This window comes from Argiope bruennichi, chromosome 5, assembly GCF_947563725.1.
Source record: "Argiope bruennichi chromosome 5, qqArgBrue1.1, whole genome shotgun sequence".
NCBI classification, from domain to species: Eukaryota; Metazoa; Arthropoda; class Arachnida; order Araneae; family Araneidae; genus Argiope; species Argiope bruennichi.
Window position 1 is genome coordinate 25,747,960 of NC_079155.1, and position 19,117 is coordinate 25,767,076.

The 19,117-nt window shown below is 28.6% G+C and overlaps 1 non-coding gene across 1 annotated transcript; it reads right to left on the minus strand.

Moving 5' to 3' along the window:
- Nucleotides 1–3,344: 3,344 nt before the first annotated feature.
- On the minus strand, nt 3,345–3,416 carry Trnaa-ugc (transfer RNA alanine (anticodon UGC)). Its single transcript has one exon. It is a non-coding gene; the product is annotated as a tRNA-Ala (tRNA).
- Nucleotides 3,417–19,117: the final 15,701 nt, after the last annotated feature.

The following is a 19,117-nucleotide window of genomic DNA, read 5'->3' on the forward strand; positions in this document are numbered from 1 at the left end:
TTGTTAAATTTAAACATTTTTGGAATGAAGTTACTTGGAAATGGGCAATTTTGGTACTTAAAGGTAAAGATTTAAATATTTGTCCCATCTTGGGAAATGTTAGACCATATACAAGCATTGTCACTTTGCCCATCCGTAATATCTTGCCACATCGGAATTAAGTTTAATTTGGGAAAACATTACTAAGGTTGGTCATTTAATAATTAATTGAATTTTGTATCAAATCCATTTAAATTTTAATTATTTGTCGATTTTTTTTAAAATTTGAGTGTATATAAACGGATTAAACTCCTTTAAATGGGTTTGAATTTTATAAATTCAATGCATGAATGTTAATATGCGATCTTTTTTTCAAACTTGTAGACATCGAAGTTTGTACCTTATTGGCTAACATTACAAAAGTGCATATTTGAAGTTTTTCTTCTTTATTTGGTTGTAAGGAGCTAAATCCAAAACGCTTTATTTTTGGAAGTAAAAAAAAAAAAAAAAAATAGAGAGGAAATAATCTCCTGTTTTTTCCCCTTTAAGACAAACTTCAGTAGTATCAGGAATTTCTTTCTCTTTTGTCCAATCATTCAGGTTTTGTATAATTTTTTCCATAGCCTTATCATAAAGGTTTTTACTTTTCTAAAGCTGCTTGCACTATTTCAGTTTTTCAAGTTATTCGATTTGGTAGATTGTTATCCCTAAGAATAAAGATGACTGTTTGTGTGTGTGTTCATTGGCGCGCTGCAGGCCAAACCGTTCGATTTGGAATGATGAAATTTGGCCTTGATATATACTTTAGAAATTTGGGAAAATACACCTCGGAGCGATTTTTAAAAAAAATTAATTAAAATTGTAATTAATAAAAATTAAGCTAGGTTTTGTTTTCTCGTGATAACTTCTGAAAATATCCCTCCCCCCCCCAAATAATTTTTAAATTGCTTGAAAATCCAAAAATTATCGATGCAATGATACCAATTTATTTGCTGTAAAATTCTGTAATCTAGATTTATTTAATTTTAAAAATTGGTTTTAAGTATATTTGAAACAATGAAAATCTAAATTGAAGGATGAAAGCTAAAGAAGGATATGTGAAGTTCACAAGATGATTAAAAAAGTGCAGTTACAATACCACGAAATTTAGAAGATATGAGGCTTACATTTGCGTTTTTAATAGCACTATGATGTCATGGGATCGGTCTCTATTAGAAAGGTCCAAATGCGCAATAGACGATCATATGCAAGACAATTAAAATAACATGGCTGTAATAATGACATGAAATTATGTCTAAGCAATATTACTGAAATTAAATGTAAATGTTATCTCTGGCGAACCAGGTGTCACCAAAAGTGACTTGTCTTTAATAATGTATTACAGTTTAAAATAGTTAGTTAAAATTTAATTAAAATAAACTTGCAATTAGAAAATAATCCTTTTAGTTTCTCAATTAAAAAGTTATGCTTCTGAAAAATTGTTTTCGCATCATATTTCTTATTTATTTTATTCTATAGATTTCGAAGTACATAAATTCTTTACATTTATCATATGCATCATTTATTATTTAGTATATAAATATGACTCTATTCTTTTTTTTAAGTTAAAAAAGTTATTTAATATAAAATTTAAGGAATGATTGTTCAAAATATTTCACTACAGAAATTACGACATTTGTACATCTCTCGAGCAATAATCAAATACGGTAATATATATATATATATATATATATATATATATATATATATATATATATATATAAATCTGATATTTAAATTTCAAGTTATCATGAGAGAACCTTATTTTTTTAAGTCACGTGGTATCATTCGGACAGAAAAACATGATGCTTTCACTTGACTCATATTTCGCAATCACCAACATTTAGAAAAGCGATGGTTTTTGACCATCTTGAAATCAATCGAGTTCTAATTTTTTTTTTTTTTTGCCTGTTAAAAGAAATTGAAAATAAAAAAAGTTATGTATATATATATTGTATGTAGTTATGTATATAAAAAATATATTGGCAAAAAGAGGCTTTTATTTTTATTGCAGAATTATTATAATGTAATTTGCGTCACTGGAATATTGTTTAATTCATAATTTTTATTCATTGTTTAATTCATAAATTTTTCAAAATTTATTTTGAAATGGTTGATACAATGGACATTTATTATACCTTTATAATTGAAATGTTTAGGAATCTGCTCAATTTTCTATTAAACACTTAGTTGTCTGTTTAATTGTTCATTCGCCTTTCTTGATATAATCTTAACCTGTTAATCGTGTAATTTATATTCGATTCGTTTTGCATTGAAATATTTCGTCATACCCAGTTAACAGGTTAAATTTAAAAAATGTAGTCAATTAAGTTTCAAAAACATCTAACCGTCAAAAGTTGTTTGCATACATTTTTTCCAAGTTTAATGAAAATATTTTATATTTTGTATAATTCTGATACTTGATTTAACAACGACGATTAAAAGATATATATATACAAAACGATATGAAACGATTTAAATGACATTTTTTACTTTCTCATATGTATAGTATAGAGTAAGTATAATAATCGTCAAAAAATTTGAACTCTAGATTTTGACCATTTCCCATGTTTTAGACCTCCCTCAGTTCAAAAAACACATTATTGATTAATATCCGTCCGTCTGTCTGTTTGTCTGTTTCAAAGATAATTCAAAAACGCTTTGAGTAGAAAGTTGAAATTTGGAATATGGCCTTTACACCAAATTTGCAATCAGATTTTGAATGAAATTTGTTCAGAGGAAGTCCTGCAGTTCGAATGAAAGTTAACACGATAATTACAAAAAGAAGAGAACTGAATAGATACGATTCGATACACAGATTTAACATCCATAGTGTTAGACACCTGTTCAAAATTTGAGACAAAATCCAACAAGAAATTGATTGTCTGTCGGTATGTACTTTCAGAAACATGTTAGCGGTTTCAAAAACGCATTACCTTAAATATATCAAATTTGGTGTGGCATTTTGTGGCTACAAGAGCAGTTTTGTGTCGAATCTTTGCTTCAATCAATTGAGAAAAATTGTGTCTAAATCACAAATTCGATTTTACGGATACTATTAATCTTATGCCAAGGATTATTCGCCAAAAGATCGCCAAGGATGATACGATAGATTCAGAAAAAAATGCCAATAGTTAATATTTCGTAACTATTATGCGCCAATGTCATGCAAGGTATTTTCTGACATGAATAGAGACACTATAAAGTTTTGGGTAAACCCTTCATGCCGGTTAAAAATGTTTAATATTAAAATCATCATTACCATACTTGGATTCTAGATAAATATTTATCTTTAAAAGGAACACGAGCAAAATTAGTATAAAAGCTGGAGGTGCGGGGGATCGAACCCCGGGCCTTTCACATGCAAAGCGAACGCTCTACCACTGAGCTACACCCTCGATGAAAGGAACGTTATAAATAGAAAGAAATGAAGTTGCAAATAAGAACATTGTCGATTTCCTAAGAGGACAGAAGTTATTGGAGGAAGGAAAAGCAGCTGAATAATATTCATGTCATGACTAGAATTCGTGATACACAGAGTTGTCCTTCTGCCACTGTATTTCATCATGAATAAATAAGCTAACTAGGGATTGCAATACCGGGATACCGAATACCGGTATTTTGAGCCATTTGTGCAATTTTGTAATACCGGTATTCACAAGTTTAAATACCGTTTTTTTGGTATTTACTAGAAATTTTTAAAATTGTCTCCACTATATGTTCAGGAATCGCCAACATAGCAAAATAGTATACTTTTTTGTTTTCTGTCTCCCTAACGGCGAAATTAATTAAACTGTGAATACAAAGTGGCATCGTACAATCAAGAGAAGTGATAAAATACTGTTTGACAACGGATTGTAAAACCCTCCACGCTTTTGCGCATGCGTTAGGATGGGTTTAATTCGACAATATAGGGGTGAAAGGAAAGATGAAAGGAGGACATTTTTCCATTTAACAATGAAGACTCGCGGTTTTATGAGACGTAAACATTACAGATAATTAGTAATATACAGAAGGAAAAAGATACTAATTCACAGTAAAATATTTCAGAGCAATTTTTATTTAATATAAGGGACATAAACATTAAATTTAAACCAGTAAATTAATTTTTCAGATAGTAAATTCGACTTAATATCCAGAAATGTATCAGCTCTACTTCCAATAAAACTGGCTGCTGAGGCATTATGTCGGAGAGATTCTAATTTATTAACAATAGCTAATGCAACAATAAATTTCATGTTGCAGTCACTGAAAGAACAGCACACATCTGAAGAATTGTATATTATATTGAAAAATCGCACAGAAGAAAGGCATACCGAAATAGAAAATGTCTTACGGTATTTACATAATTATAATTATTTTAAAAATGAAAATGAAAAAGAAGAAAAGAGAACTAACCAATTCAAATTTGATCAAGTTTATAATAAAATTTTTTACTTTTTTTTTTACCCACAAACCTCTCCACATTCAGCAGAATTCAGTACAGTCAGTTATCGAAGATTATGATGACAAAAGAAATTGTCTTTTGAGCAAAAATTAGAATCAGCTATAAATAAAAATAATTCGACGAACCAAAATGCAATACAGAAATCAGTTATACCCAAAACCATCCGATGAGAAATCGATTTATTTGAAGATGAGGGATTTAGAGGTAAATACTTGGAAAAGAAGTATATCGCTCATTGCTAACAGTACCACCAACTAGCGTAGATGCAGAAAGAGCGTTTTCGACAGTTGGTAATTTTTGCACAAAATTACGTTCCAGGCGAAATGACAGTACAATTGATGCCTTACGTTTTTTAAGATCACATTTCAAAAATTTGTAATAGCACCACAGAATGAATAGTGATATTTACACTTTTTTGTGATTTAAATAAGTAAGATGTTTCTTTATTTTTTTGTGATTCTTTATATACTGCTATAATTTATAAGTTACAAATTATTTTTTGTGATATTTACTCTCTCTAATAAAACTGACAAATAAAACAAAGAAAACACCAATTATTGTATCAGTCTTCTTCATTAGAAATTCATTTGTTAATTGGGGCTGACGTCGCTGGTAAACTGCTCACAGGAGAGGTAAGGCAACTTAGTTCAGGAGTAGTATGTGTAGGAACTAAATTATGCTGGACGCTGATGGGAAAGACAAATGAAATATAAAAGAGTGACAGTACATCTACTGTTCTATCCTATCACGTTAATGATGCAGTCAGCTCAGATTTATGACGATTAGACACACTTGGAATTTGTGATCCAAGTGAAAAGAAAACTAGGGAAGAATTGGAACAATCAGCAAAGGAGCACTTTTTTCGAACTATAACTAGAAATGAAGAAGGGAGGTACCAAGTACGATTACCTTGGGTCGAAGGACATTCCCCCTTAACAAACTGCAAAGGTATTTCTGAAAAAAGACTTGCAAATTCCGTTAAATCTCTGAAGAAATTAGGAAAAATAGAGGAATACGAAACTATTTTAAAGGACTGATTGGATCAGGGTATTATTGAGGAGGTAGATACTTCAGAACCTGAACACTACTTACCTCATCACCCTGTTTTCTAAGAAAACTCGACAACGAAGATCAGGCCCGTCTTCGATGGATCTGCCCGAAACAAAAACTCGCCATCAATAAATGATTGCTTAGAAAAAGGAATCAATTTGGTTGAATTGATTTCTTCTGTCTGAAACAGGTTTGGAATAGGAAAATGTGGAGTTACAGCCGATATTGAAAAGGCATTTTTGCAGATAGAACTCCATGAAGATGATAGGCCTTATTTGAAGATTTCGTGGTGTCAGGGTGGGCAGAAAGAAAACTTAAAAATTTTCCAGCACCGAAGAGTAGTTTGTGGAATAACCTCCAGCCCTTTCTTACTGGGAGCAACTCTTGATTATCATCTGAATAATGCTCCCCCTGATTACAACGAAACGGCTCGAAATCTCTTGAAGGCTTTTTATGTGGACAACTGTCTATATAGTGTTGAAAATGAAGAGATATTAATGAAATTCATTCATGAATCACAAGATATTCTTAAACCTGCAAAGCTCAATTTACGAGGGTGGGAGCATACCCCCTTTGAAGAAAATCAATCTTTCACAGGGTCACAAGGTAAGCGACTCCAGAAACTCCAAATATTTACAGATGAGAATGGGCTTTTCCGAATTAAGACAATACTGTCATTGAAGGACGATTTAAAGAATTTTAAATTTCCTGTAGTGTTACCAATTGAGCATTCGATAGTTGAAAAACTTGTATGCTGGAAACACTGTTCTCTAGGTCATGCAGGTGTCCAAATAGTGATGACCAAACTCAGAGAAGAATTCTGGATATTGAAATATCGTAAAACTGTTCCCAAAGTTGTTAAGAACTGTGTGATCTGTAAAAGATATGATGCACAAGCAATAGAAACTCCGACAACTCCATTGCCAGTCGACCGGCTTCTGTATTTGAAATTATAGTTGATTTTGCTGGACCTCTCTATTTAAAAGAAGTCCTGGATTGTCATTTATACTTATGCAGTATTTAGAGCAGTACACTTAGAGCTGACCACTGCATTATCAAAAGAAAGTTTCCTGCAGTCATTCCGTAGATACGTGACTCGTCGAGGAAGACCAGCTGTCGTCTATTCGGACAATGGAACAAACTTAGTCGGAGCGAACAACTCATCAAAAAGATTAACTGGGAGACTTTAAACAAATACAGTACTGTGAACAAAATTGACTGGAAGTTCATTCCTCCATCTGCGCCTTGGAGGGGTGGCTTTTGGGAACGTTTAATCGGTATCGTTAAACGAATCCTTAGTAAAGTTCTAGGACAAACATCTCTAAATTTTGAGGAATTAAGTACTGTCTTATGTGACTGTGAAAGTGTCATCAATGGACGGCCTCTAACTTATGTAAGTGATGACTCAAGTGATCTAGAACCTCTTACTCCCAATATGTTTTTGCAAGAAGTCAGAGAGGTTGGAATACGAGATCTGGATCTCCTGGACAGTAATCTTCTAAATAAAAGGTTTGCTTATCGCCAAAGATTACGACAAGATCTTAGAAAGCGCTTTCGCTCTGAATATTTGAGATACTCAGACAATTTGAAAGAAATATAAGAAGCTCGCCATCCATAAAGATTGGAGACATTGTTCTAATATCCAGTGACAATATGAAAAAATGGACTGCCCTTTGGGCAAAGTCATCGAAGTCTTCACATCGCCCGATGGAAACATCATACTTATGAAACTGAAAACCAAAAGTGGAGACGTCCACTTACGTCCAACTCTGAGACTGTATCCTTTGTAAGTTTGTGAGCAAGACAAGGAACTTTTCCAAAAGTGTGAACCACCTGTGATTATTCCAGTGCAGCTGAAGGGGATTCACTGGACAAACCTATGCCTGATCTACCAACCTCTAGGTATTGCAGAAGGTTAAGAAAGGTAAAGAGACACTTAATGTGAAAACTGAACTTTTCTTTATTACAAGAACTCTTATCCTTTGAACTTTTTATTATCTACTTCATATCTTTTTAGAACTTTAATAGAGAATTGAAAATTTAGTTAAAGTTTTGTACCTACGATATATTTTGATAGATGAATGATAATTTGATTTATTTTGATGTATGAAACACTTTTATAATTTTGATATATTTTAATATTTGAAATGCTTTTTCTAACTTTATAGTCGAAATGTTTTGTTGAGTTATATTTGATAGTATACGCAATTTTTAATTCAGTTATTGTGATATTTGTCAATTTGTATTTGATAATTTTGTATTAATTTGAGTAACAGATGTAAGTTTAGGTTTGAGTTTGGGTTGTTGAAGTGTGTATGATGAAATTAAGATGGTTTTGTACTGTATAAAGAATTCGTGCACATAAAATGAAATATATGTAAATATTTGTATATAATTATCTGTGCCTGTGCGTAACCGACGAGTTGGAGTTATCCAGTTTATGGACTGTAATTCGAAAGAATTCATATTTACTTTTTGCAAAACTGATCGATTTTCCTTATCCACAAATTAAGTATTCGGTACTAATAAAGGAAATATTGGAGGTAAATGTATTTTTCATGAATGTTAAACGATTAAGAGTTGGATCGTATTTTTTTCCTCTTCAGTGTCGAAGTATTAATTTACTTACCGATATTCTTTTAACTTGTGTTAAAGTGTTTGAAGAAGAGCCAAAAGATGATGTTCTGAATTCTGTTAAAGATGTGCTTCAGATCATGATGCATAGTGATAAAGATCCTTTTTTTCCAATTTATAGGTGAGCAGCTATGCTTAAAAGAAATGCAAAAATTAACATATTCCCCAGAGATGTTGGTGTTTTGTACACTTTTGTATGGCTTGGCTCCAAATGCATATCAATTGATTAAAAAAAGTAGTAAACTTATTTTGCTCCACCCAACAACAATTCAAAATCTATGCTCATCACCAGGCATTAACCCTCAGTTAGAACAAAATGAAAAATACTTTTTAAATTATTTAAGTCAGAGGGTTACGTATTTATCTGATTTAGATAAAAAAAAAAGTTATATTGCAGTTTGATGAGATTCACATAAAACCAAATGTTGATTATTAAGCAGGAAACATTGTTGGTCTCTCAAAAAATAATGGCCATTGGCTACCTCAGCACATGTATTTCTGCTTACTAGTGTGACCTCTTCTTACAAAGATGTTGTAAATGTGTGGCCAGTTAAAAGCATAAAATATGATGATTTGCATTGCATGATAAGGAAAATAATCAATAAGTTAGAAAACATTGGCTTTTTTGTCTTTGCTATTGTTAGTGATAACAATTCCATCAACAGAAGTGCAATGTCTCAATTTGATACTCAGGTCGATTCAAAAAAGAAAAAACAATTTCGAATGGCTTATCTTCATCCATGCGATAAAAAAAGGCCTTTGTTTTATATGATTGATCCAGTGCATTTACTTAAAAGTGTACGAAACAATTGGTTGAACCAAAAAAAAAATGATGGTAATTCATTCCCCCCCCCCCCCAAATTTTGAAAGGCATGAAGGGAAAAGTTTTCACCAAGCTTCTTTTGCATCACTAAGAAAATTACATAATGTTGATGCTAATGACTTAGTTAAACATAACTGCAAATTAACATTAAAAGCATTATCTCCAAGTCTTGAGAGACAAAATGTCAGTCTTGTCTTACAGGTTTTTAATGACCATACAGTTAGGGCATTGCAGAAGGTTGGCAATAAATATGAAATTCAACATTTTGCAGATACAGCTGAGTTGAGTTTAGTAAAATAATCTTGACTTGGTGGAAGGTTATGAATGTAAAATCCCCTAGTGTTAGTTTAAGAGAAAATGATAAATTAAAGCAGCCTCTATCATACATGGTTAATGATGAAAAAGTTCCATTTCTTGACAAATTTTTAAAGTGGGTGAACAAATGGGAAGAAATGGGTTGGTGTTGAAGAAATTTGAAATTGAAGTTGGTGGAAGAAATGGGCTGGTGGGTTGTCGAACAAAACACATGCTGCCTTAAAAGTAACCACAAATGCTATTACAGAAATAGCCGTTTACTGTAAAGAAAAGTTTGGATTAGATTTTATTTTGCCAGGAAAATTTCAAACAGATAATTTAGAAAGTAGGTTTGGTCTGTATCAACAAATGTCAGGTGGCAATTATCATATATCTATAAGGCAGCTGTTTGAAACTAAAAAAAAAAAAAAGATTAGGATATGTTCTTTATTAAAATGAGGTATATCTTCCAAAACTTTTGGTCAAGTTTTAATTGCAAATAATGATTTGCAAGATTTTGGTGATGTAGATGAAGAAAATGTAGTTCTTTCATTTTGGCCAAATATTCAAGTTAATGATGAGGATATAGAAGAAGTTAGAGAGGTTTTAGGTCCATTAACCTACATAGCAGGATATTGTGTGTTTATTGCTGTTAAGAAATTAAAACGTGGTACCTGCAAAAGTAATTTAACAGTAGATAAGACAATTGAAATTGATGAAAGTTATGGGCTCATTTTTAAATTAGATAGGGGCCAGCTTCTTTGTCCTTCACCAAATGTAGTTAATGTTATTATACATAATTATATTATTATTAAAAAACCTTGTTTTAATTTTGAAGATGATTTTATTGCATTTGAAAATCCAAGAAAGATTGCTTTGGGACTATCTGAAAATTATTTAAATTCTGAAAACTTATTTGAACATTATTGTGATAATAAACATAGTGATGAAAAAATTCTCAAAATGTTACTGTTGTCATCTACAAATATATTTTTAAATAATTACTGTAAAGAAAAAAATCAGTGTAGGAAACAAACTGCAAAACAAAAAAATCATAAACTTCAAACTCTAAAGTATTTTTTTTAAATATTATAAATTGTATCTAAAAAAATTAATTTTGTTTACTTAGTTTAAATTTTAAAGTTACAATAAATGAATTAAAATTCCCCATGGTTTAAGAGATTGTCCTTGGTTTTAATAGTTTTCTTTCAAGCAAAATTTAGGATTCCTGACATAATAATCTGATTATTGTAAATTCTTTGCACATACATTTTTTCATATGTAGAAGACATGTCTGTTTTGTAAGAAATTGCAATTTAGCTTTAATGTAAATTTTTCTTTTATACAGGAGATACTTTTAGTTACATATTCTATTTTGCATATTGGTAAAATCCTAGATGGGCCCACATCTTGGCGACTTATTTGAAACCTCGCCAAGTTGACTACTAATCGAATATTTGTTATTATTTTTATTTTTAATTAAAAAACGATATATGAAGGGCAAAAATAATATCAAATAAAATAAAATTAATATAATAAACAAATAAAATAAATAAATAAAAATAAATATACTAGATAATAATAAATAAATAAATAATAATAAAATAAAATAATAAATAAATAATAATAAAAATAAAATTAAAATTAAATTAAAAAATCCGTCTAGGTCGCCACATTGGCGACGTTATCTCCCTTCGTTTGGCGAGAATTCAAAAAGACGCCAAGATGTGGGCTGCGCTAGGATTCCCCCTGCATATTATATATATTATATGCTGCTTGAAAGAAATGTTGTCCCAATGGTCTGACTTAAGTGATAGACCAGGCATATCTGGCTTTCACTTGAGCTCTAGTCTTTTAGGACTTTATCATTTCTATTATCTTCAAATACTGAGCAGAAATTTCTGGCTTTTTGTAACGTTAGTGAAATTTTATTCTCTTATTAAATTATATAGACTTTAGTGAAATATAAAGACAATTTATCAAAGATTATATTTACAATAAATCTTTGTATATTATGTTTGAATTTCCTTTTTTTTGAGAAATTTAAATAAATTATTTAATTTATTTTTATATTTTAAAGAGGTTGGTAAAAAAGCTATATCAATTGATTGTCACTGTAGACCTTGTGTTCGTGAGGAAAAAAAAAAGAATGTTGAATTTAGAAATAATTTTAAAATGTTGCCTATAGTAAAATCAATGAGAAAATCTAAAATCTTTCACTGATGTTTTGAAGTTAATAAAATTACGCTATAAACTTTTTCACTTATGCATTATTTAAGGCATAGCATTTGACATGGGGAGGAATAAAGTTTGCATGAATGTCATTATCTGATAATTTGTAAACTGTGTGATTTGTTTTGTTAAGCATTTGAGGGGGTAATGTAAGAAAACACTTGTTATTTTTCTTCAAGATCTTGGTCTTTAACTCTTTATCACTAATAGTTTAAATATGTTTATCATATTATAATCATATATATCATAAATATTCTCTCAGGAAAAATATATTTGAAATCAAATAAAACTTTAATAATAAAATAGAACAAATATTTATAATAATTTTTTGTTGTCAAATTATGTAATTGATAATGGAAGAAATTTATTATCTTTCTCCCTCAAGAAAATAGGCAAAATTCTTTAAATGCATTGAAAAATTTGAAATTTATATTCTAAAGAAATACTTTCATCATAAATTTTTACTTTAAAAAATTAAAAATACTCCCTTTTTCTTAAACAATCGGAATATTAAAGATAGACAATAAAAAAAAAACTCCCATGTTTGTTAAAGTTCAAAGTAAGTTTTTATTTCTATTAGTTAGCATTTTTAATGTCTACGAAAAAGGAACGTTATGATTTTAGTATATCTCCGTTGAACTTAAAATAAAATTTCCAACAAATTTTGAAAATAAAAGGAAATAAATCACCATCTAAAATGGAGACTAAACGATTTATGCAACAGTTCGCTATTCCCGAATCGGTAGAGCATAACCACGACCTCCGTAATACAAGGCCTCACAACTAGTTTGTGACGTCACACAATTAGGATGATTGCCTGCCGTGAGCAGAATCCTGCTTTCTTCCTTGATGTGTAGGTATATTTTAAATTCACTTAAAAATAACTTACTATTCCTAATATTAAGACATGAATCTTGCATAAAATTCAAGATTTATTTTTTCCCGTGTGAATAAAAGAAACGGCATGATAGAAAATCTTAAAAGTCCTCTATAGCGTATTGACCATTTAATAACATTCAAACTTTCGAAGATGTGAATTTATTAGATATATACATTGAGGTATTGTTAGTTTTCTTGTTTTAATAGTTTTTTTTTATTTTATTAAAAGCTGTTAAAAATTGTTTTATTTTTTCCTTGAAAATATTTTTTAAAGCTTGAAATTAAATTAATCATTAAGACTTTTTAAAGCTTAATGATTTTAAAGCTTTCAAATAAAACATTAATGTATTTAATATCAGATTTAAATTTTACACCAACTAACTCTGTTGATAAAAAAGAATTACTTTCACACCTTGTTTTTTCACATTAAGAATTGTTTTCATTTAATATATTAGTAATTCATACAATTTAATAAACTAGCTTTTATTACATCTGATTTCACATTTCAATGCACTTATACTTAATCTGAAGTAACAGTAAAGGATAACACAAATAAAAAATCACACACTATTTGATTCATAACATTTTATTTTCAGAGACAATAACAAAATACATTTTGTTTCTTAACTTTATTATAAATTTCACACAGACAAATGAAAATAATTATAATATTAAATAAAGTTAAAATACAAATTTATAAATAAAAGTTAATAACAATATTAAAAGAAACAATTGTGATAAAAGTCAATTAACAATTTATACTGATATTACTTGTTATGCTTGAAAATTTAATATTAAATATTTTTATCATCACTCCTCTTTTTCAAGTTAGTAATTTTTAATTTTTTTTCCTTTCTTTTTTCTGCTTTCTTTACAGCTAGGTTTTTTTTCTGAACTAAAGCTTTAGCTAAATTATCATTTTTTTTCTTAACATAATTATTTAAAAATATATTTGTGGAGCACCAAACTTTCCAGATAATGGAATTAAACTGATGACCTTCATCACATGCTCCACTATGACAGAATTCATTTTCTTCTAGAATAGAATATGTAAGGCAAGAAACTATTTTTCTTTGATCGTGAAGTTTTAGGAATTCAGACTCATATTCGTCGCATATTTTTTTAAATACTGTAAAATTATAGAGCACTGCATTAAAAATATGTTCTTGCGAGAAAGAAAGTTTACTCCCATTTTCTAAACCTATATGAGCATGCAATTTATATTGTTTTACAACTATATCTAACTTTTTTACATAATATTTTAGAACAAAATATAAATTTAATTTGCTACAATCTATAGTCATGATATATATAATAAAAAATTAAGTTTTATTATTCATTAGATGATTTTAAACTTTTTTTATAAGAGTATAATAACAGTAAATCACTTAAGTACTTTGTAAGATTTTGGTGATAATTATTACATATTTCTAAAAAAGACTTACCTTTTATACTCCATTGGTACTTGAATAAGTACTGGTATTAAACGCTTCTCTAACAGTTAAAAACTGATTTTCTGGAAAATGTTTAGCACAGACCTACATATATGAAACAAATATTAGGCTTAAGTCAAATTTTAAAAAAATATATATGAAGTATAATTAAAAAGATACAGAAACAAAACATTTTAAATATTAAGAACAAATTAAAAAAAAGACTATGAGAAGTAACAATAAAACAAAGAAATTTTTTATTTAGCTCAAGCAAACAATACCAAAGTAATTGGAAGCATAAGCAACTAAATGTAGAGAAAGCAAAATGACAGAAATGGAAGTTATACATAATTTTAAATGTTTCACAGTTCAAGAGAATTAATTAACTAAAAATTGTACAAAAAAGAATGAAACTTACCTTACTATATTTAGTTGGCACGAAATTGTCCCGCTTTATTGCAGAGATCCATGCTCTTCTAGTGTTTTCATTTCTTGGAAACGAAAGTACTGAAATATTGGGGCTATTTTTCGTGTAATTACTTTTACAATTAGGAACACAGCACGCACTAGGCATCTTTATTACAATAAATTAAAATTAATATGAAAAAAAGATCAGAAAACTTTTAAATAAAACCAGTAACACAATACCCGCACTTCGCTACGCCAACATCTACCGTGACTAACCGCACTCTTTTACACCAGCTGCCTTTAGAATTTTCCTGAAAATTCATCCTAACTCGTGACGTCACGGGCTGAACGCGTTGGGAGTTGTGAGGCCTTGTATTACGGAGGTCGTGGCATAACCCTAGTGATCATGACGTCATGAAGCAGCACTGAAGCCTTCTCTCCCGACGGCTACGGTCTGTGTCCTCGTCCTGCAAATAAAAAAGATGACAAAAAATGATGATTAATGATTTCGATGTTTATGTGATCTAATTCACCTTGGAATACCTCGATTCGATCTCATTTAGAAAATCCCGGAATGACAAGGTAAGAGTGAATTTTTCTTACATTTCGATAAATTTGAATTTGGGGCCTAGAAATTCCAAAACTTACCCTATAAAAGGTTTAAATGACATTTTTTTTACTGCTCTTAAAAAAATAAAAATAAACAAATAATTTTAAATTTGATCACCTGCACATCTATGTACATATAAGATTTATTTCCTTCATTGATATTTCCTATTTATTTTCATTGTTTAATGCATGGGAAGAAATGTTAACATAAACATAGTTTCAATTGTATAATTAATCAGTATAATTTTACTGATATATATAATACATCTACTTTTAAATTTCTAATATTGCCTATATCATCTGTTTTGAAAAGTTTAAAAATATATGTTCTTTACTATACACACTTTTATATTGCTTAATGTGAGCAATAAACAAAGAATTTTTAAAGAATAATGAATAAAACACAAATTCCTATTTTAATGCATTTTGAACACTCTACTCCCCTTTAATGCATTGGTTAAAAATTGTGTAAAACACTAAATTATATAATTCCTTTTCCATGTTTCTTCAATAGACATTTTACAAGCACAAATTAATAAGTTACTTCACATTTCTAATATTTTCATAATTTATGTTTAGTGAGATTTTGATTTGCAGCAAAATAACCAAATTTGATCTATGTTAAACTCTGAATATTTCACAAATATGTTTTATAAAAATTCCATGCACAAAAATGCAACGCTTCTTTCAATTTTACTGGTTCTATTTACTATTAACTTACAAAATTACTTCATGAAGAAATTTTATACCTCATAATAAATTTTAGTGTTAGCTAATGTCCAATAGATAACATTTTATAAGCACAAATTAATAATTTTACTTCAAATTTCTAATATTTTTTTATTATGTATGATTAATTTGATTTGGTTTTATGGCACAAGAACTAAATTTTATCTTTGATTAACACTGAATATTTCTCAAAAATTCCATATCCAAACATGCAACACTTCTTCCCATTATAGGAAATTTTATTTACTATTAATTTACAGAATTACTTCATATTGCATTAATTTTATACCTCATTATAAATGGTAGTGTTAGCTAATATTCAATAAACAACAATTTACAAGCACAAATTAATAACTTACTTCAAATTTCTAATATTTTCATAATTTATGTTTAGTGAGGTTTAGATTTGTGGCAAAATAACCAAATTTGATCAACGATTAACTCTGAATATTTGAAAAATATGTTTCACAAAAATTCCATACACAAAAATGCAATACTTCTTTCACTTATACAAAATCTTATTAACTTACAAAGTTACTTCATGGTGTGGAAATTTTATAAGCTAATGTCCAATAGATAACATTTTACAAGCACAAATTAATAATTTACTTCAAATTTCTAATATTTTTTTTATCTTTGATTAGTTTGATTTTGTTTCATGGCACAAGAATAAAATTTGATCTATGATTAACTCTGAATATTTCACAAAATTTCATACCCAAAAATGTAAACACTACTTTCAATTATATGAAATTTCTTTAGACAAATATTTTTTCAATTATCATTTTCCGCTCTTTAATTTTAGGAGAAAAAGAAAATAGGTATGCAAAACAATTTATTTACAAAGACCTTCATTAAATATTTTATAAATACAAGGTAAAATAATAATCTACTTGAAATTTTTTCCTGAATTTTCTGTAATAACTTATACACCCAAGCAAAATCCTGAAACTATGACTTATAACTTGCAAGAATAAATAACATTGTCACAAAGTCATTTATAAAAAATTTATTTAAACTTTATTTATTATGTAGTACTTGAAGAGTTTGAAATTTCTAAAAATCCACACACGTTTATTTAAATATTATATATATAATTGAATCTTCAGCTACATATGAAGAATTATACATTTATTTATACATTTCACTTTTCCTTTTTGATTACATTTGATGAACCTAGAAAACAATTATAATAATAATTGAGATTTCACTTCATTTAAAAGTACAAAAAAACATTTGTTGACAATAGGAGATGAGTAATTAACAAGCAAAAGTCTTATAGAATTTCATAAGCATAATATTTCTGTTCTGATATTGGACTGTGTAGGCAAACTTTATAACAATGTTTAGGATAATAAAGAAAAAAAAGTAAATAAATAAAACTTAAACTAACAGGAGTAAAATTTATGTTACTGTTTTATGAAATGTGAAATAATTAGAAACTACCTATTCATATAAGAGTACTCAAAAGTGCCTGCATAATCTCAAGTTTTAAAGAAATTTCTTTTTGAAGTTTACAATAAATACATTATGCTAAACTTTTTTTTAGTCTTATGTCAAAATAAAAATAACTGCACAAATGTTATTGCAATACCAAAATATAAGAATGTTATTTAATACTTTTTAAAACTTCTTTCATAGAAAAATTGTAAATGAAAAGGAAAATTAATTAAGCTAAATAGAATTAAAATCACTTGAATTGTCAGTCTGAAAAAATAATAAGCTTGGTATTAAATAAAAATTTATTCAAATTATATAAAGAAAAATAAAAGTTGTACAAAACAAAATTTATGCCTTTCTTATTAAGGCAAATAAGTTTTCATATAAAAAAATCAGAAATTAAAATTTACCTACTTGTTGCAATGTGATAGGCTTGAATGACATTTTGAAATTTTACTACATTTTTCACGAAAAGACATTTCATATTTTGGCACTTTGTTTAACACAAACATTTGATAAATCCTTGGTTGCTTCACTGCTCTGAGTAATTGCAACTGATGGGAGAGAAATTTCGTGATTTGGAATATCTTCAATTCTAAACAAGTTCTTAGGGTATAAAGTGAATTGGGATCTCACATATAATTGTTTTAAATTTCCTTCTGATGTTCCAAGTTGGTAGAAACAATACTCCGTCACATTAATTATAACTTCCAATATTTTGCCCCTTTTTGAAGTCAGGAATAGGAACTTGCACAGTAGTTTCCAAACAAATAGTGAGAAATTTTTTTTTGCTTATATTTACAGATTAATTTTAAAATTTATTTTACCTTTAATTGCATTTTCAGCTTTGAAACAAAAGGTGCACAAAATTTTCATTTCATCAAATGAGAGATGTATTTCATATTTCGCCAGGTTGTCATTTGGCATTCTATAGCATGCTTAGAAAATGTATGAAATACAAATTGTTTCATACATTACTGGCTTGTTTTAGGCATTTTATACAATGCTTGGGCATTCTATAGAATGCTGGATTTCATATTTTGCAGATAACATATATAAAGAATTATAGATATACTTTTCTTCAAGTTCACTCTCATTTTTTGCTGAACCTAGAAAACATATTTCTTAATTAAAATAATGATTGAGCTTTCACTTCTTTTAAAAGTACAAATAAAATATTTGTTGACAATTGGAGATATGTAATTAATGAGTAAAAATCTTATAGAACTTCATAAGCTTGATAATGTTTTCAATCTGATAATAGACTATGATTGATGGCGCCAGAACTTTCATCAAATAAATCTAAATGTAATCGCGCCATTCTAACTCTATTATGTGGTTTCAATTATTTAGGATCTACATCTAAAATCTATTTCTAGCTTTCAATGAATCGAAGATATAAAACACAAAATAACATTTATTGACGAACACAAAGATACATCGTTCTACGTTACATCTCTAATTAGACATTACAAATTCTGAATCGGAAAGTATAAAAAAAAAGCGTATCAAAGTTCAACAGAAACTGCGCATGCGCCGGTTTCCTGCTCACTACAGCTGGAATAGGGGAAAGGCGTCTCTAGGACGGAACAGGCTATGTAGGCAAATATTATAATAATGTTTAGGACAATAGAGAAAAAAATATATACACTAATTATATAATTGTATATAAACTAATGGGTGTAAAATTTATGTTACTATTTTATGAAAGGTGAAATAAACTATTCATATAAGAGTATTTCCAATATAACTACATAATTGCAAGTTTGAAAGATTTTTTTTTTTTTTGAAATTTACAATAAATATATTCTGCTAATTTATTTTTTTAGCCTTATGTCAAAATAAAAATAATAACACAAATGTTATTGCAAAACCAAAACATAAGAACGTAATTTAATATTTTTAAACTTTTTTCATTAGAAATTATTGTTAACAAAAGGAAAGGAATAGTAAATGAAATGGAAAAATATCTGCAATAATTTAAGAACACACACACCAAAAAAGGTTACAAGAAATAAAATCACTTGAAAAAAATACGATGAAGAAAAGAAATGGCGATGGTCGCTTACACCTAACGCTAATAATATCATGTGCAACCATGATTCCAACTCGTTGATTACC